Source organism: Lactuca sativa, chromosome 8 (assembly GCF_002870075.4).
Source record: "Lactuca sativa cultivar Salinas chromosome 8, Lsat_Salinas_v11, whole genome shotgun sequence".
Taxonomy (NCBI): Eukaryota; Viridiplantae; Streptophyta; class Magnoliopsida; order Asterales; family Asteraceae; genus Lactuca; species Lactuca sativa.
This window is the reverse complement of record NC_056630.2, coordinates 325,059,985-325,081,464: the sequence shown is the minus strand read 5'-3', so window position 1 is coordinate 325,081,464 and position 21,480 is coordinate 325,059,985.

Below are 21,480 nucleotides of genomic sequence, written 5' to 3'. Positions count from 1 at the left end.
TTGCTCCCCAACACCAATACTCCGCTCAATACTATTTAATTCAGAACTATTATCTGTTTATATATCTTTATCTACTTATTTAATCGATAAACGGGATGTTACATGTTGTGTAAAAAGAACTTTCACTTCGGCAAATAAAGGTTCTTCCGAACCTAAACATAATAAAAATAATAAAGACTAATGCAATCCGTCAGTCGTCACTCTTATTTCAAACCTTTCGAAGTACCCAGGAGAAGGGTACCGCGTGCTGTTAACCAACCCTTCTTAGACAGATAGAAACCGAAGTGGAAGACACTGCAGGTATTCCAAAAGACGATAACCACCCGAAGCATACTCCATAGATTCCCCAAAAAGACCCTTCGCACTTCACAATCAGGTTCGTGAAGCCAGAGGAAAGAACTCATGGTATTGACTACTATTAACTGAGTGTGTGCATAAGAGTGGTATATAATTGAGATCAAAAAGATTTAAGATGTGTGCTTCTTCCCTACTCCCTGTTCCTCGTTGGGTTGTGGGTCTGGGGTGGAGTCGCACAACTGAACATCCTGCCGACCTCTATTATATATGGCTTGCATACACCAAGTATTAGTGGTTAAGCCAAGTATGAGCTCTACCACGAACCTCGTAGTAAAACCCTTCATCCTATTCCATAGAATAGGAGCTAGAGTCAAGAGAACCACGGCGGGTTGAGCTACTATAATGACCACAAATCCAAAATTTGTTGTCGTCCCGGTTAAGCCAACATAGTAGCTAACACCCTCAACTGGAAAAGAAATCTGAGTCGTAAGAGTCAAGGACATTGACTACGACCATCCATTCATGCTTAATTCCCCGAATTAAGCATCTCAGCGGATATCCCGGAACCCTGGAAGCTATAATAAGTTAAACTCTGAGAAGAGTGGATGAGGAGATTAAAGTTCTGAGTGATGGAACCCTATACTCACCAGATTTGACCTAGAACGAGAAAACTCAGAACCTTCGGAAGAGTAGTTGCAGAAGATGCTCGCACTACTCAGGCACTTCGTCCACCCCGTTACCGATGAGTAGTACCTAGGACACTCCGCCTCCCCCTTCACGTGGAAGAAGCCACCGTCGCCCTGTAGACGATAGACTGCATTCTCCGAAGTGAACACTAGAATGCCAAGAACCACAGGATAACCTCCGCAGCTAAGAATACTTGATTTAAGTGCGAAAGTAGGTTGCGTTAAGCCTTATAACCCAGATCTCGAAGAGATTGTAGACTTGACACCAGTCTAGGTGTTAGTCGATGGGTTGTACAAGAGCACGTGCTTTCTACAACTAAAATAAACCAACGCCTTAGAGAATAGGGCATATCTTAGAGATTCACTGGACTAATAGGTGCTCCAAGAATACTATCTCACTCAGAAATAGTAGAACCACCTCCCGAGATAGTCCAACACTTCAGAAAATCTCTAAGGATTGAGTTAGCCCTGAGCAGAGCCTGCTATTCATGAAACAGCAAGGCAAGTAAGAGCATGATCCTTTCCCGTTAAGGATCATTTTGTGAAGGCGCTAACTAGACGATAATGTAAAGTTTAAAAACTTTCTAAGCACTCGTCTGGTGAAACCCTATCTCCTTGACCTTGAGGGTTTCCGTTGGAAATATCTCCAGAATCAGAAGTGCAAGTTCATTTTGCACAAGATTGAGATAGCCACCCTTTAGCAAACAGATACCCGTAGACATGCAATCCATCCGATGATCTAGAAAACCTCTGAGATCCAATTGACAGGAAACACAAATCCAAGGATAACCCGAGCCTTCTAAGAGCCAACTTGAAGGAATACACTTCCAGTATGAGAGAGAACGTTTGGAACTTCGGAATGACGATCATGCTAGTGATGATCTCGCCATTGAAGTACACTATGTTCTAAGTACTAAAAAGCTCTACCCTTATGAGAGCTTAGGACCATCCGAGATTGTTTACAAAGATTGGTTCAACCCTCATCAGACCACTACTACTTTAAGAAATTCCACAAGTTTCACCCCAAATCAATCCACTTCTTAGACTTGATAAGTGTTTTCCCGACGTCACTCTTTGTATCCCACTCATCTTGATAGAAACCATTGGGAACCCTAACTTCGTAGACGAACCAATAAGAATCGCTAACTGCACGAAACGGAATCCACATCCCGTAAGTGAAGGTTTGTTAGAACGCCAAGCAAAGGCCAGAGTTCACTTGGGAGTGCGAGGACCAACCAAATAGGAAGTACCCTCATACCTTTACCTGGCTGTTCATGTCTACTTCCTAGCCTAAAGCCAAATTTTGGGACGAAATTCCCTCTAATAGGGGGATGATGTGACAACCCGAAATGTATTTCGTTATTTTTAACTCCTCCTTCCGTTAATAAGCCTCGCTTTATTAAATTGTCCGTTAACCTTTTGGATTGGTTAATTAATTTGGGATTTTTATAATGACTTAGTAAGGGTTGAAACAAATTAGAAACACCCTCATTAATCCCTTGAAAAGTTTTAGTTTCAACCAAGTCAAAATGCGACCATTTAATCGGGTGCGACCAAAAAGCCCCGTTTAACGTCAGTATCGGGTAGATTTCCACTGAGCCCCAACTCAAACCCCTATATAAGGGTGAGTGGAGTCCATTTGAGACTTTCCACTCTCTCTCTCTCTCTACAACTTGTTTTCGATCCAAAAACGCCCATTCCGAGCCCTAAACTAGTAAGTAATCTATCCTAACTTGTTGTGTAGCTTAGTTAACATGCAAATTCGTGTTTAAGACATCAAATAGGGGCCAATCATGTGTTTACGGCCCAAGAACACTCTTGGACCGTAAACACCCATAAGTGGGGTTTTCAAGCCCCCAAACCCTTCCAAATCACTCCTAGGGGTTAGATATGACTTGTGGACTTACACCTTCGAGCTTAGAACACTAAAACCTTGCATTTTGGAAAGTAAACTCCCAAAAGGAGGCTAAATGATGCCCTAACTTCTTCATTTGACTTGGAAAAATGCATAGAACTTTATTCTCTACCATTTAAGACCTTAAAACACAAAAAGAAGGGGAAAGTAGGAGTTTATGGCCGTAAACTCCATGTTTACTGCCGTAAACTCCCAAAAATGGTCCATGTGAGGCCTTAAACCCTTCATAAGCCCTAGATGTGAGCCTAGCATAATTCCACAAGTGATATAAGACCTTTTAGCATCCAAGAGCACACCACCCATGAGTTTACGGCCGTAAACTCATGGGGATATGGTCTTAGGGCCGTAAACTCTATAAAGAGTTTACTCTTGAAGAGTGAACTCCCTAACTAGGCCATACACCCCCTTATTTGCAACCCAATAGCCTCCTAGCACTTGACCAAAGTGTTTTCTGCTCATTAGGATGCGTATACGTGTTTAATTAGTATTATAATTGCTAATTGTATGTAAACATATGTAATCATATGTTAATAGGTCATTAAGTGTGTTCAAGTCTTCACTTGACACCGAGCACCCAACCAGCACCTCCATCCGATCCGCTTACAACAGGTGAGTTCATACCCCTGAATTAACCTTTTAAATGCTTTACATGCTTTTATGGGGGGGGGGGGAATACAAGTTAAAACATGCTAGTTATCATATCAATCATATGTGATTAATAACCCACATGCACAAGGATTTATCACACTTTCAGTTGTTTTACCAAGCATAATACTGTAGATGGTTTTCCAAAACGTCTTTACTTGTTTAAATCTTTTCTCAAATTATCTCTCGTGCTGTATGTTTTACTTCCAAACCAGTTACATCAGTGTTTTAAACAAAGGTTTTCTTTACTTAAATTGTGTTATCAAATTATAATCAAAACGTGTTTATGAACGATTTTTCAAAGCTTGTTTTATATAACTATATCAAGTCGTGAATTCTTATTTTTAAAGGTTTTCCAAAAGTTTTACCAAAGTTTTCTTCTATACTTCTGCTTCATTAAATGCATGCCTGTACTTGTATAGTTATATAAATAATGTTTAAAAGACTTACGAAGGCTAGTTCGCCCTATTTCCTTTTCCTCATTGGGATGTGGTCTGGTGGGTATCGGATATCCATCCGAAGGTCATTTATACATTAGTTATATATCATGTATACACTTATAGACATAAAGGTTTACATCGGCCAGTTCATTTCCCTTGGGTAGCAAGGGCATCCTTCCATTCGTCATTCATAGATCAGAGACACTAGTAACTATTATAGGAATAGTTAGGAAGCTCTATTTACTCTTTCTATTACGAGAATTCCAAAGCAGTCAGTTCATTGTGAGTCTCTATCATTAGTCCAGTACCTACATCAGAACTCACTATACGAGATGCATCTTCAGGACACAGATTTCCCCGTTGTCATGTTGGTAACTAGAGTCTGCTGTAGGGAGAGCGGGCATTGTGTGTATAGATCTATACGGGATTGAAACCCCCGCACCCTGACTGCTAGCTACAGTCCACGGCTTACCAAGCCAAGGGGTGACAAATGTCATATTTATTCCAACGCTTGCAGGGCGTCAAGTACTCTAGTGTCGATCAGTATGGTTACGAGTATCTCCATGTTTACCTTATAATTCATGGACTTAAGGTAATGAGAATCTAACTCTGTATTCTTGAAACAACCCACTTAGGATTTTTTCTTTGTTTTAGACCTTGCTAGTTGTATCGTTCATTTGATACTGTATGGGATCTGTGTTTCATTGTTTTAGACCTTGCTAGCTGTATCGTTCATTTGATACTGTCTGGGGTCTGTGTTTCCTTTTGTTAGATTGAGTCAGGCGTATCATTCATTCGATACTCTCCTGGAGTCTATGATTTCCTTTGTCTTAGTCAGCAATATTTCCTGCTGAGGCATATGTTATTTTCCCTAATATTTTTACTAGCGATATTCTCCTACTTTCTTTAAAGTCAAATACCGTATTTTGGTAATGATAGTATTTCAGGGAAAGTTTCTCTTTAAAACATAACACTGTCGAGTCTTGGTAGAAGACTGCTTTTAATTAGAAAATATAGGATTTTCTAGAAAAGGCACTAATACACCGTAGGTTCTAAATTACTACTTTTCATAAAGTTATTTTGAATAAAATACTTACTTACACAAATGACACTAAAATACTTATGAACTCACCAGCATTTATAAAAATGCTGATACTCGCTTTCAAAATAACTTGTATTCTCAGGTCAGCAATAGACAGGTACACCCGGGAGCTTTCGTGAAGCTAGACAGGTACACCCGGGAGCTTTCTGTATTTCTTTGATGTCTCTATAAAATGTAACTTATGTAAAACTATTACTATTAATGCAATGGTTGTTGTACTTTGATTACTATACTGTATATGTTGTGATACTTGACATGACGTCATCCACCCCAGAAGGTTTCCGTCGTTCCGGTTTTGGGGTGTGAAAGTTTCTAGGCCAAGACAAACCTAGATATGAAGTTCTCTTTGCTCACCAAGGCACAATACATGAATTGCCCTTGGAAATGGCCCCAAAATGATAAAATCTAACTAGGAAAGGGGATCTAAATGAATAACAGCCAAGGTATGAGCTTCATACCTTCAAATGATCTGAAATATCACACCAACTTAGTATCTACTGCCAATTCTTGAATCACCAAAGTGTAACACCTAGAATCAGAACGACTAAGAAAGGAAAGGAAAACCCTAGGTCAAGGGGGTCAACTCGTCGAGTCCATAGGTGAACTCGACGAGTCGAAGCAAAATCCGGGTCGTAGAGTAAGTTACCGACTCGACGAGTCGGAGAGTGGACTCGGCGAGTCCGGTCTGGATTGGGAAACTCTAAATTTGGGACTTGGTGCCCTATTTAAACGTCTCATTCTCTTCCATAGGGTTCCTTTACAGTCTCTCACATCCAGAATACCGAACCCTAGCCACCATATCCATTTTTGAGCAAGATCTTGCCTTGGTGAAGTGATTGGAAAGCTTGGAAGGGAAGGAGGTTCATAGTGGTGCAAGAGGAAGCCTTGGATACATAGTTAGTGTGACTTTTCAGATTGTTTGAGGTAATAAGCTAACCCTATTGCATTTGAATCTATCTTATGGTTGAGATTTGGTCATTTCGAGTATGGAGGAGATCTATTTCAAGTTTGGAGTAGATCTGAGGTTGCTACCTCAAATCTAGGCTATTAAGGATCCAGAAAGCCATAAAGTTTATGCCAATAAGTTGTTAGTGAAGCCCCTTGGTCTCAAACCCTAGCTCTAGAGTGTTTTAAGCCCATATCTCTTTGGTTTCGCGTAAAGTTTGCAACTTTACATGAGGAATAGACTTGGGCAGAGTGGATATATGAGTTGGAGCCCCTGCATGAATCAAAAATCCACTATATGGATTAAGAACTGAAGAGACTCGGCGAGTCACATGGGTGAACTCGATGAGTTGGATGAAGATGGGCATGGACTCGACGAGTTGGAAGAACAACTCGGCGAGTCTATTGAAGATTGTCATGGACTCGGCGAGTCAGGTTGCGAAACACTAACCCTTTCTGGTTAAGACTCGGATCAGTGAGTTGAATGGTGACCCAGTGAGTTGGATAGGATGGGACTCAGAGATCGTTGAATTGGACGAGTCTCGGGGTGACTCGGCGAGTTGATTCGTATTATAGAAGTTCCTGAATTCATGGACCCGATGAGTCTTGGGGTGACTCGGCGAGTAGAGTCAGTCAGGAAGGTTGAATTTGACCAGGACTTTGACTTTGTCAAGAGTGGACTTAGTCGGCTTCTAAGAGTTCAGTTTGGGACTAAGTGTTATATGATATTGATATTGGTAGCTTGGGGAGCTAGTGGAGCAGCGGTTCAGAGAATTGTTGATCAGCAGTCAGAGGGTTATCAGCAAGTTCAGCAGTGCAGGTGAGTTTCCATTTGTGTGAATGGGTCTAAGGCCACAATGCCGGCCCATGTAGATATGAGTAGGAAGACCCAGGGGTTAGCCCTAGGCACTGTATGCCAGTATGATATTTAGGACCAAGGTCCATTGATAGCGGGCGGGTGCCCAAGGAATGTTTTGCATGATAGAGTATACTTGTTATCTGTGTGATACTTGTATGTACCTGGTAGGGAGGTGAGTGTGGGTGAGGTCCCATATCTCACTAATAGTAGAGTGTGGACGGTGTTCCACATCTCATTAGTAGCAGAACAGGGGCGAGGCCCAAGTTACGGAAAGAGTGAGTGTGGGTTGGGCCCGTATCTCACTATCAGTAGGAGCATGGACGGGGTTCCATGACTCATCAGTAGCAGGACAGGGGGGAGGCCCAAGATAGGCGAGGCCTTAGGACAGGATCCATTAGTATATGTTTAGCTTATGTGTTGTGATATGTTTATGTTCTATTATATGTTAGCGGGCGAGGCCTAAGTGAAACAGATCTGTATCCGAGCGGGGCTCGAAGCCAGGCGGGGCCGTTGTAGCGGGCGAGGCCCGAAGTAATGGGCGTGGCCCAGTATGTGTAGTATGCGTTTGTGTAGGGTATGTGGTAGGTTGGGGAACTCACTAAGCTTCGTGCTTACGGTTTTCAGTTTTGGTTTCAGGTACTTCCGGTAGTGGAGGGAAGAGCTCGGGGTGATCGCATGGCACACACCATTGATTAGTCAGCCTGGGATGTTTTACTTTGATAATGAAAATATGTTTTGGACACTACTAGAAAAACAGCCTTTTACGACGCTCATTGCACGTCGTAAAAGGCTCAGACGACGCGCAAATGCGGGTCGAGGAAGGCCCTGTCATAAAGAAAGACGATGCGCTTTTACGACGCTCATTTACGACACGCATTTACGACACGCAATGCGTATCAAGGAAGGCCTTGTCATAAAGGAAGACGTCACACATTCGCGCGTCGTAACCTTACGACGCGCGTGTTAATGACACGCAATGCATATCAAGGAAGCCCCTGTCAAGAAAGGCCATGTCATAAATGAAGATGACACACATTTTTGCGTATCATAATTTTAAATGTTTAAAAATAATATTATTTATAGATTTACTAATTTTCAAATTAAATTTGCATTTAATGTCTCTTAGTAGAAAATAAAATATCATATACAAAAAATACAATCCATTACATAAAATTTAATGTCATACAAATAACCGTTCTATGGAAAGATAAAACAAATCAATAGAAGTTGTAACGAAATTTACAAATTAATAGTTCTAATAACCTAATGTGTGCATCTATGTAAACAAGATTTGTGCTGATTTTTTAAAACCCTTGTCATTAAATGCTTCCTTGGCTACAATAGTTGTTTGAACATCTAAAATTTATAATTTTTTTAACATTTTACAAAATTATATTATATATAATAAGCTTCTCAACACTTGTTATCAAAAAATTAATTAACTCTCACCAGGGTATTGAATTAGAGCTTGAACTCCACCATTTTTGTCAAACATTGCTATCTTTAAAACAGACCCAAAAGCAGAAAATAACTGTTTACAACAAAGTGAGAGAAGGAGAGATTAAAAATGAGCACATGGTCAAATATGAAAAAACATTCACAGTCAGAAAGGTCAAGTTCCTGAATTGATTTTTTTTTTATACTTCTCCTTGATGGCCGAACTATTCTTTTCAATTTCATCTTCATCAGAATTTCCATCTTTACCCTCGTCATTACCCTGTATTACTCTAGGTAAATGTCCATGACTCCATAAGGATCCTGCCAAAGCTAGTCAAAGTCATGCTATAGAGTCATGAAAAAAAACAATTTAATATCCTTCATTACTGAGGAAATAACATGGAGGGGCATTTAGGTAAAATCGTCATTGGGTTTAGGATATATGTAATTATATGTAAACTTACTCATGGGGAAGAGCTATCTGCATATATATACATTATTAGATGAAGATTTATAGATTCTTATTAGGCATGTAAATGTAAATAAGAACTTATGTGTACAATTACTTGTCTTTTCACTGTGATCTATAAACTCATTGACTTCTTCCATAATATCCGGATATACTCCAAGCAAACTATTTACCTAAAAAAATAAAAATTTCTTTAATTTATCAAATTAAATCTAAGGATACCACACAAAAAGTCATCTAGAAGTTTTATGGATACACAAACAACGAATGCAAATATCTAGCAATAAAGGAGGAAGCAGATACTAGAAACAAAAAAGAATAAATCTTTAAATAATGTGTATTGTGTATATAATTTTACCCTTGATTGCAATTGTGGCCGAGTAATACTCTTTGTGCAATACTCTGCAATACACTTCAAAAATGACTGGTAATCATCTGAGTTGCTCAATCTTTCCTTCACCTTCTTACGAAGACAAAGCATTTGAGCATGTACATCTTCCAACATACAAAGGGTCAATAAGGACATGAAATCAATTGTTCAAAAGAATGCAATACCTTTATAACAACAGCTAGATGGGACTAGTAGATACCTTGATGAAAGAATTCAGCTACAGAGTCTTCAAGAGTACGTGGGGGTTTATTTTGGGAAAAATGATGTGTCACATCACAATATTTATCATCTTGATCATGTTCTCTTTGTTTTGTGTCTTTTTCTTTCTCACCATGTTCCTTAATCTCTTTATCAGGTATAGTACATGCTTTTTCATGATTTGGATCAGGCTAGTCAATGTTGACTTTGCATTCAGTGTGAGTTGTTGGGAGTGGGTTTTTCTGGGATTTTGTTGTTGTTACAGGGACACGGTAAGGGAACATATCATCAGGTAACCGGATCATTTGAACGAATAGCAATGCTAATCAAGTTAGGGCTCGGCTTGGGTGCAGACATACCTCCATCCATTGACAGTGAAGATGAACATGAAATTGGACTACAATGAATAAATATGATGTATTGAGAAAAAGTGCAACAACCATAGAAAAGAACAATTGCAAAATATGGGGCTTAGATGCTTGATATAGTTTCACTGTAAGTTTGTTTAACTTTAAACAACAAAAGGTAAATGATAATCATTCATTAATATACTTCTGAACATCTTCATCTAAAAAATTCATTCCAAGATTAATTGGCTGCTAACTTTTCCAACCTTGAATTGAACTAGATTTGTCAAATATTCTTGAACGTCATATATGATTAGGATGCAATACCAAGTAAATCAGATTGAAAAAGAAAATAAAAAAAAAACATTATGTTCTTCAGATTATAACCAAATCAGATTACTATAATATAAGCAAATTATAGCAAAAGCTAAAATAACAAAAAACACATTATGCCCAAATCATATAGAGGAGATACCAGCAAACAAGAAATAAGAAACACTTAAACTATATCATTTTATCAAATAAAAGCTACCCTTTAACCCACCTTGTCAGTTTTGCAATCTGTTCTTCTGGAACATTGAATTTAATAAGCACCTCTCTTGCAGCATCCATGCTTAATCTATGAAGATCAGCACCAGTTAATATATTGGTTCCATAAATATAAAACAAAGTAAAGTTAATATATTGGTATTATGGGTAACAAAGTAAAGTAATGAGTAAAATTTCACCTGAAAATCACAGAATAACTTTAAGATGTCTCAAAGTTGGTTGTTGCAAAGAAGAAACTGTTTCAGAAACAAAAAATAACAATTTTATATTAATACTTTTAAGAGTCACCAGCAAGAATTACCTGTCTTGATGAAAGAGTTGACAGGATAACTTTGACATGAGTATGAACTGTAACAGCTTGTTGTGTGCTTATCTCTGCAATGACAGACTGTAGAAAACAAACAATTAAGTAAGTGCACATAACAACAACAGGAAATTAAATATATTTTATGAATTATATAATTGAATTAACAAACCTTGCAGCGTGAAAAGAATATACATCCAGGGTGAAGTTCAGGACCAAGAACAACAACTATTTCATTGATGAGGCGACCTACTCCTTGCTGAAGCAAAACCTATCCATTCTCTCCAGACAAAAGAATATCCATAGCAAGGCCAAGTGTTGCCTAAAAAAGAATGACATATCATATAATAACTATTATCTCCTAGTCTAGATCGTTTTAGTTACATTCCAGCTCCTGTTAATTTTTATTCTTACATTAGAGAGAAAGGTGGGAATTGTATACATACAAAAGGATATGTAATGTACCTGAACTTGTGAAACATAAGACAAGCCTATAGCTTCTATTCTTAGAAGAAGTCCATGCAAAGCCCATACTTGTAAGTTAGCTATTGAACTCTTAGCTAGTGAAGAGATAGAATGCACAGTGGATGGAACTAAACTTAATAATGACATTCCTCATGCGCTGCGTACAACATGAGAATGATAAATCTTTTGCTTTCAGAAAATAAAATAAATAAATTTTGAGAAAACAAGTAACTTCACTAAAACAGATACAACATAAAAAGAAAAATATCTGCGTTGGATGCAACCAAGAGCTAGAGCAATTGATCCAACATAATGCTCTGGTGTGCCAGTTACATCATTAAGCAGTGATCGAGTCTAGTCAAAACAAATTATTGATCATGAGATTTTTAACACATTCTAAAATGAAATAAATAACAATATCAAAATTTTACCAATCTGGCAGTAAACATATCATTTCCAAGGCGAGCTAGAAGCCCTAGCCCTTCTGATGATGCTCTTCGTTGTGATTCACAGGTTGGCCCTTTCCCATGCATTTCACTAATCACAACCCATAAACTGTCATACAGATTCCACCATGATTCATCCAACTTTTCAATTTGATAAGATACAGATTGCTTGTGAGTCAAAAAAAAGTTACCTGATTGAGGGCAATAGACTTCCGTAGAAGAATCAGCTTAGCTCTATATCTTCACTGTGGCATTTTGTCGAACACCTTCTGTGCAGTAACAAAATGAAAATCTTGCCATTAAAAATTCCATGTATGGTTTTAAACCTGTCAAAATCCCGAAAAGAAAGAACAAAAATCAGATAACGAAAAATAGCTTTGCAAGAAAAGTTACCTTGTTTCAGTGTAGGAACCACCGCCACCCTCCTTTGTTAAAATTAAAAAGATAAGAACATGTTCAAAGGTGAAACAATGACAATATTTAGAATAACTGAAAGTGTTGAAGAGAGAAGAGATGGTTGCTGATTATCCGACGGTGGTCACTTAGTGAAAATGGTGAGAGAAAGAAAAACCAAAGATAAGCCACGTAACAATTTCCCAAATTGAACAATTTTACCATGTGGGAGAAAGGAGAATCCTCTGCTAGGCGTGAATATTGACTGCTAGGCATGAATATCTACTGCTAGGTGCAAGAATCCTCAATTTATGCCGACTGGTGCAGGAAAAAGGAGAAATGGTACGTGGTTCTCCAATTAAGGGTTTTATCATATTTACTAAGAGAAGTAGTGTGAGGACAGGAGTGGGTTAAGAAATTGGTCGGAGACATTTTCTTGTGGAAGATCGGAGATTTGCTGATATTGCGATTTTATTGTAGGAGAAAAGAGGATTGGCGATGATATTAGGGTTTTTTGGGGTATTAGAGTGTGGGAGATTGAGATATAGAAAAGAACGATGGTAATAAGGTAGAGGATAACATGGCGGCCTTTCAAACTTTTTGGATTTTCGTTTCCCCCCAGCTGCAGAAGAAGGGAACACGCGTTTCATTAAAAATATAAAGCGACACCTCTACACGACGCCCGTCTTTAAATAAGTGCCCTCCGTGTTTTTAATTTTTTTTTTGTTGGACACTAATTTTAGGGCACGCGAAAATACGTGTCCTCTATCCTTCAAATTTTGGAAAACTGACATTAACTTTTTGGGCACGCTCAAATGCGCGTCCTCTATCAGTGTGTGTCATTAATTGCGCGTCGTAAAAGGCTATTTTTCTAGTAGTGGGAAATGATACTCTGAATTCATGTTATGACTTATGATATGTTTTACGAACATGGCTTTGGTAATGATTTAAAGAAAAAAAATTTGGTACGGATTTTTGGGATGTTACACAAAGGTTCCTTTCTTCATTCTAGCTTCAAAGCACCCAAAAATGGCAAAGAAAGCTTGAGAGCACTACAATGGAGGCTTAGGGTTTCGAGAGTAGGTAAAGGGAGTGATGGAGGCTGGGGTAGAGGCCTGAAATGATGCTTAAATAGGGTACCAAGTCCGGAAATTAGGGTTTCCCAAACCAGACCAGACTCGCCGAGTCGGTCTCCCCGACTCGCCGAGTCGGTCACTTAATCCGCGACACGGGTCACGCTCCGACTCGTCGAGTTCCTCCTTGGAATCGACGAGTTAACTCCTTTGACTTAGGGCTTTTCTTTCCTTTCCCGGTCTTTCTGATTCTAGGTTACAACTCTCCCCTACTTAAACTAGACTTCGTCCACGAAGTATGCTACGGCCAACTGTCCTGTAATCCACTCGCATCACTCTCGCCTGACGAATATACCTCCGACCGACCACCGACCTCAATGTCAACACATAACAACCAAGTATCACCCGGTGATACTGTCCCCTTCTTGGCAGGAACACACTTTCGAGACTTGCGAAAGTTACATACTACAAAATTCACTAGGTCCTCTCCCAGTGCCAAACTATCCTCCCTTTATCCATATGACGGTAACCCGAGCAACTCGCATGGTTGGAAATCATTCTGCCCTTTTCTTGAATCCGTTCCTTCCATGCTAACTACCCAGGTTCTCGCTAGAACAACAGAATCCATAGATCCACTTATCCCTGTGACTCACTTATACTTGGCCATAAATCAGATAATCGTGCTATGAGTGGCTTGCCACTCCACAAGATATCCATAAAAGTCCAAAATACCATCACCGCTGGAGACCCAAGACTTTTTGAAAACATTGAATTGCCTTATCACTGACTGCCTGAAACACTGACTGCCTGAAACACTGAACTGCCTGGAATACTAACTGCTTGAAATGCTGAACTGCCTGGACACTGAACTGCCTGAACACTGACTGCCTGAAACATTGAACTGCCTGAAAACACTGAACTGCCTGAAACACTGAACTGCCTGAACACTTGACTGCCTGAAACACTGGACTGCCTGAAACACGAATTACCTGAAACACTGACTGCCTGAAACACTAAACTGCCTGAAACACTAAACTGCTTGAAACACTGAACTGCCTGAAACACTGAACTGCCTGAACATTGACTGCCTGAAACACTGAACTGCCTGAAACACTGAACTGCCTGAAACAACATGCTGCTACATTACTGCTTTCCTATATCTCTCGAGACCCTCCTGGTCTCAATTCCTTCGACAGTCATCTGAAATATCGGGTTCCAACCCAGCTGCAGAGCCAAAGGACTCCCTATTTTTGTCGTCTCACACGATTTCTGAACAAAATCCTTCTCTGGAACTAGTTACCACTAGTTATCATGTTACTGAGGCTCTAACATCCTCCTGATCCAACCGATCGGGTCCGAGCGTCGAAACCTGATGTTACCAAATCATGGCTAAATGTGATTGCTACCTGACCAATTGTAGCCTTATATAACAAGTAGCCTGAAGCAATCCATTGCTTCCCTGATCTCAGAACTGCTGTGACATGCCTATAGTCTTATCTCTGGCTCAACTAGGTCTAATCCATCCAGATAATCTCGAAATCCAATTCATGGATTTCCACATCCTTACTGCTACGCCCGATCTGGGAGCTAATGTTCCTTCCATGTCCTAACAACATGCTCATACTATCTACCAACCTGGTGGATGTTACGGCTACACCCGTAGACTTACAACACTCTATCACTATTTGGCTGCTAGTGAATGCTACGGCTACACCCACAGACTTACAACACTCTAATACTATCTGGCTGCTAGTGAATGCTACAGCTACACCCGTAGACTTACAACACTCTAACATTATCTGGCTGCTAGTGAATGCTATGGCTACACCCGCAGACTTACAACACTCTAACATTATCTGGCTGCTAGTGAATGCTATGGCTACACCCGCAGATTTACAACACTCTATCACTATCTGGCTGCTAGTGAATACTACGGCTACACCCGCAAACTTACAACACTCTAACACTATCTGGCTGCTAGTGAATGCTACGGCTACACCCACAGACTTACAACACTCTCCCTGCTAACTCTATCACTAACTACTATTCCGAGGGCACCCTGACTCACCCGAGTCTTGCTAGCGATTTCCCCCAACCTGATTTCCAAAACCAACCCTCAGTCACCAAATGCTACATTTATCTTGTAGTATTACATCCTTGCTACACTTGCTTTACGATGATAAATTCTTCAGTTTGATTTTCCAAACCAATCGTCTACTAATCCCTAATACATGAAACCGACATTGGGAAGTTTTCCAAACTCCTAACTCCTGAACTCCTGAACCCACTAGACCCTTCGGGCTGCTTTTCCTTCCCACACAAGATTACCAACCCTTTCGAAGTTTAGCATAATACTGACCATGAATCCATGAAGGGTTCTCCCCCACTTTTGTCCGGCTAATTCTTACAACTCACAACTTGAAAAGGATTCCCCATCCTTCCTACCATCTAAAGGGGTCGATCTGCTGACAACCCACGTTTATCTCTGCTGGGGCTTCAACTAACCCTTAATCAAACCTACCAATCTTGTCAACGAATCGAGCACCCTTAAATCCCCGATTGTTCCTGCTTCAGTGACTGCATCCTGATGACCTGCGCTTAAGGGGGGGACATCTTCGAACTACTATCTGATCGCACTCTGGTTAATCCACTGGGAACTCAAGCTTACCACTGCTGAAATATAACTGATCTATACACAACTAACACCTTCCCGAAAATAGTGGGACACCACCGAGTCTCACTCACACTTTGCTACAATTACTACATACGAAGTGACCTGCTTACGAGGAAACGTCCTCTACTATCATTCTAGATTCCAAGGTATGCAGATGGAATATGAATCAATCCCAAAAAGGTAATATAATATTCCAATATAAGTACTTACTAAATTGGTGCAGTAACAAAACAACAACATCATAAATCATAATCGTTAGGAAGGTAAAAGATACGTACCCCCAAGATCCAGTGCTGCTCGAATCCTTGTAGAAATCAACCGGAATACTCTGCTCCGAGCCGTGGGCGCCCTTGCCTGACCCTGATGTCGGCTGGCGGTTCTCGAAGTCCCAAGGGCAGGAGCTGGCACCTGCCCTGCTGTATACAAACTCAGACAGTAGGCCTTCTTGTGGCCCCTCTGACTACAACGGAAACATATCGGATCAAGCCCTGAGCGATGGTAGTAGTACAATCTGTGCTAAAATGACCAGTCTGGCTGCACTTGAAACAACCAGGATCGCCACCTCTACTACTCTTACACGCACCCCCGTGCGTCTTGCCACACTTACCGCATCGGCTGCGGCCCTGGAAGTCTCTCGATCTCGAACTCGACCTTTTGGTTCTTTTTCCCGAACATGTGGGCCACTGAACCTCATTTGGTTTCCTCTTCCTTTCCGACTCCCGGTAAATCTCTCGCTCCTACGCTACCCCGCCGTCCCCATCAATCGTTTAAACAACCGCTGTCTGATCCTGAAGCTTCTCAGTCAACCTATCAGTGACCCTCTTGACGATGTCGCGTAGCTCCTTGCGAGCGAATCGTGAAACCTCCGTAACGACCAAATCATACAGGGGACTCTCCTGGGGACAGGGTGCCCCACTCACTCCCGACCCCTGATGGCAAGAGCTAAAAAATAGGATCACCCTCCCTGATGGATCCCTGGGATCCATAAGAATTGGGCTCTAGACGAGCCCCAAACTGCCCTAAAACTATCCCGGCCCTAAAGGCCTCAAGACAACTGTCCAAAAGCTCCTTGATGGCCTCCCTAACTAAACCAAATATCATAGGAGTCTGATCAATGATGTTGCACACAATCTCTGTGGAAATGACATCTCTCATCTGATCATCAAACTGTCCGGCCCTAGAGCCTGAGCCAGATCCCTCCCCGGCACTTGAACTGCCAACTGATATCTCGCGCAACGTCGCCATGCTGAAAACATATCACAATAACTGTCAGAGTACTCATTGCTACTGAGGGATCTCACACATACTCCCACCATTCCCTGGTTTCGTCTTGGCCCCTCTTGAATCGAGTACGGATCCTCTACTTTCGGTAGTACGAGCCCATACTACCTTCCACATCTATCCGTACTTTCCTCAAGAGTTACCTTAACTCAACCAAGTTGTAGCACCTGGTTTCCGGTATGTGAATTTTATTTGAGCATTGCCCTAATTTAGCCTCAGACTCGGCGAGTCATAGGGTCCGACTCGCCGAGTAGGGACGAGACTCAGGACGCGTTTTAAGTAGGCGACTCGACGAGTCCATATCCTGGACTCGGCGAGTCACCGCTGCGGGATGAAACCCTAAGTTTCAAGGGTTTGCACCCTATTTAAACTCTCATTCCGCCCCAACTCGTCCCCATTCACCCCCAGAACTCCCCCTACATCGTTTTCCCTTGTTTTCTTGAGAGTTTGAGGTGTTCTTGGTGTGTTCTTGAAGGTTTTGAAGAGTAAGAGGAGTAGATCAAGAAGAGGAGAAGGAGATCAGCCATCCTTGTGTCATTTCAACATTTCCTTTGAGGTATAACCCGTTTTCCCCTTGATTCTATGCTTAAAACTTCATTTGGGTCCTTCTTGGTCAATTCCCCAAGTTTGCATGTTCATTATATGTTGTAATAAGGCGTTTGGCCTTTGGATCTATGTAAGATTGAGCTCCAGGGGCTCAGATCTGTTAGCTTTTTGGCCCCATGAGGCTTGTTAGCCCTAGATCTACCATTTTGAGACATTTTGAGCCTTATAATCCATATTGGTGAATATCCACACGTAAAGTTGGAAACTTTACGTGTGATTCGTGTCCTAGAAGTCCGGATCTATGAATGGCATGGTCTGGAACCGAGCAAATCGGTATATTTAAGGAGTGCATGGCGACGACTCGGCGAGTCGCATAGGTGACTCGGCGAGTCTGGTCGCGAGTCACCGAATTGGTCCCTTCTTCATGTGTCGAGTTGAGCCTTGAGTCACAGGGGGTGACTCGGTGAGTTGGGAGCTGAACTCACCCATGTTAGGACTCGGCGAGTCAATGCCCTGACTCGGCGAGTCCAAGGCAATCTTCATAGCTCAAGAACAGACTCGGCGAGTTGTTCATACAACTCGGCGAGTCTTAGCATAAGGTGTTCATCGGATGAAGATGAACTCGACGAGTTGTTCATACAACTCGGCGAGTAGGATGAAGGTGTTGAATGGCAGATAGAAGGTGAACTCGTCGAGTCATAGCCCGACTCGACGAGTAGAACCAGGGACCCAGGACATTGGTTTGCTAGGGACTCGGCGAGTGGTGATCCACTCGGCGAGTCGGGTCAACTGAAAGTTGACTCCAGCTTTGGCTTAGAGTTAATCCAGGGGTAAAATGGTCATTTTACCTAAAGGACAGTTAGCAGTGTTTGATTGAGTATGTCGTGGAAATTGCAGCCGGAGGACTCCCGGAGCAGCAGCAGTCAGTTAGTTCCCGATCAGTTCAGCAGCTACTTTGAGGTGAGTTACCTTCCAGTAGCGGTGGGTCCAAGGCCACAATGCCGACCCACCAGTAGGAGTTGTATGATAGATGATTGTCTTTGTGATATCATCTAAGTTCGCTAGTACCTGACATGTTATATGCTAGCATGATATGCTGTATGTGATAGTAGTAGAGTTTGGTTGTTCGGACCGAAGGGTAGTCAGACACCCCAGACACGTCTGACAGTATGTGACGATATATATGCATGTTGGCTTGTTATGTTATATGTGATCGTAGTAGTAGGGGTGAAATAGTCCCCGAGGATCGGTTGTTAGGACCGATGGGTAGTCAGCACCCCAGAATGGCTTGACACGGGTAGGTCGGCACCCCAGAATGGCTTGACACGGGTAGGTCGGCACCCCAGAATGGCCGTACCGGGTAGTCAGGCACCCCAGAATAGCCTGGCAGTATATATGTTATGTGTTTGTATGGTATGCGGTACGTTGGGGGAACTCACTAAGCTTTGTGCTTACGTTTACAGTTTTGTTTTCAGGTACCTCTGCATCGAAGGGGAAGGAGCCGGCGCGGTAGCGGCACGTCATACACACACTCTTCGGTTTCCGCATTTATGAGATTTACTGGGATTGTACTCTGATATTTGATGGGATGTACGGTTTGGCTTTTGAGAACATGGTTGCAATGTGTTATGGTGTGAACAAACAATGTTTCTTTTTATTTAGACAATGTTTTTATTTATTAATGTTTTCTAAAGTAAAAAAAAAAAAAAAAAAAAAATGGGTCGTTACACAAGTCCCTTCTACTGCTACTAATCTCTGCTACTCTCATCTTAGGCTTGCCCTGGGGAAATCTCTGACTCTATCCAAGCCAGTCCTCAACTGCTGAAGGCCTCTTTGTAATGCCGATTAGCCATCACCTGAATACCATCACAGATAGCGAGGCTCCGATAATCCTTCGAGTAAGGGACTCATCCCTACAATGGTTAGACTCAAACGAGAGCTGTGCAATAGGGTCAAATCTAATACTCTAAGATTATTCAACCCTGATTACATGTGACTTGTCGTATGCACCTAATGGCTAACTCCCATCACTCGGAGCCCCACAAAGCACAAAGCAAGCAGCATTCAGACACAGGAAACTTCTTGAGCAATTCTATCCTCATATCAAGAAACTGTACTAGCATACAATGCTAAGCTCATAATATCAGACATCACCTAAACAGGCTATCCTACTACTGTCTACTCAATACTAGCATGCAATTCTCATAATACTGAAACACATATATAACAAGCACATAAGGCATCCTCTTAGATCCCTAGTTCTATTCTAGCATGTTGTTCTACTGAAACTGATAATCATAAACTTGTATGGGTAATTTGGGAGTACTTACTTAGCTCGATTGATCGCATGCACCACACCCTTTTCACTTTTTCAAAACTCTTTCCTCTTTTTAAGTTTCTTTTTCAAAATTCTTTTCAAAAATATTTTTGTTTTTTTTTTTTTTGAAAACCTTATACCATTTCCTTAGTTTGAGTTCTGACACACCTGAGAGTGTGCCTGAATCCCTCAAACCAAGGCTCTGATACCAACTTGTAACGACCCAAAATACGACCCAAAATTTTGTGTTTTGATATTACTAAAAATCACAACATCAACCATTAAATAATAAAACCATGAATCATATGTCTCAAAAAGCTATAGTAAGTGTATCAATTCAAAACTGAAGTTGATATCACATCAAAATATCAATAAAACTCCCAGGAATAAACTGCAACTGTGGTGTGTGCCATGCCATCAACCCGAGCTCTTCCCCTTGCTTGCGGAAGTACCTGAAACCAAAACCGAAACTGTAAGCACAAAGCTTAGTGAGCTCCCCCAAACTACCACATACCATACAATAACATATAAAGCACATACTGGGCCTTGCCCACTGCATCAGACCAAAGTCCGAACTAACCGGGGCCTTGCCCCCTGCATCGGACCAAAGTCCGGACTAAGGGAGTTTGACTCTCCGCTGAACACTTCTCAAATCACAATTGCTATATCCGGTAACAAGACCATACAACCAGATTCTGACCATCAATCCCTTCAGCTATGCACCAACCACTTCAAGCTTCTTCACATAAACACCAAAAAGGCACTCATTAAGCTCTCACACACTCAAGATGGTAAGAAAAACACGAACTAGGGTTTCTTTGGACAAAGGGGCGATAAGGGAGGCTAACAATGAGACTTAAGGCCTTTAAATAGGGTGCAAACCCTGAAATTTAGGGTTTTCCTTTCTAGCATCTACTCGTCGAGTTGGGCTCCCTAACTCGTCGAGTTGAGTACTTAAACACGCATCCAAATGAATTTCTACACGACGAGTTGGGAGCTCCCCAATTCGTCGAGTTCCAACCTAAAACCCTAAAGTATTGAGAAATAAATAATACCTGGACTAAGCATTACAAAAGGATATAATAGAATTAGTTTTTTGGTCTTTTTTTTAAAACTTTTGGAGAGTTTTTCCCTTGATATTGCTTGATACAAGGTTTAGGTTGATATCACATTAGGGGTTGGTGTTTTTCAAAGATGGTCTGGAATTTTGAATGATTAGGCATGACAACTTGCCAATTTAAAGTTTTTTTTATTAAGTTGTTTATGTGAGGTTATTGGTAATATACTTCGTGTTATCTTCGTTTGTATACTGAGTTCATGTAAAATACACATGTTGACAGATTAGCATTATTTTGATATACCTACATACTTAAATTTATAATGTCTCCATTTTACTAATTGATTTTTTTTAACAAATTTTATAAAAAGAATTATTATTGTTTTAAAGATACAAACATGATATGGATTCAAACGACCCTAGAAACAACTGCAAACATAGAAAATTAATTTTGATTAAAAGAAAATCCAATATTATGTCCACCCTATAAAAGGGTAACTGTTTATCTACAACAAAATTTCCTTAGATTGTCATTTACTTTTTATATTTAATTTTTATTTTATAAAATTATTGGTTTATATCATATCACTTTTTATATCACGTAATCAACAAATTATCTTATTAATTATTTTACTACTGTATAA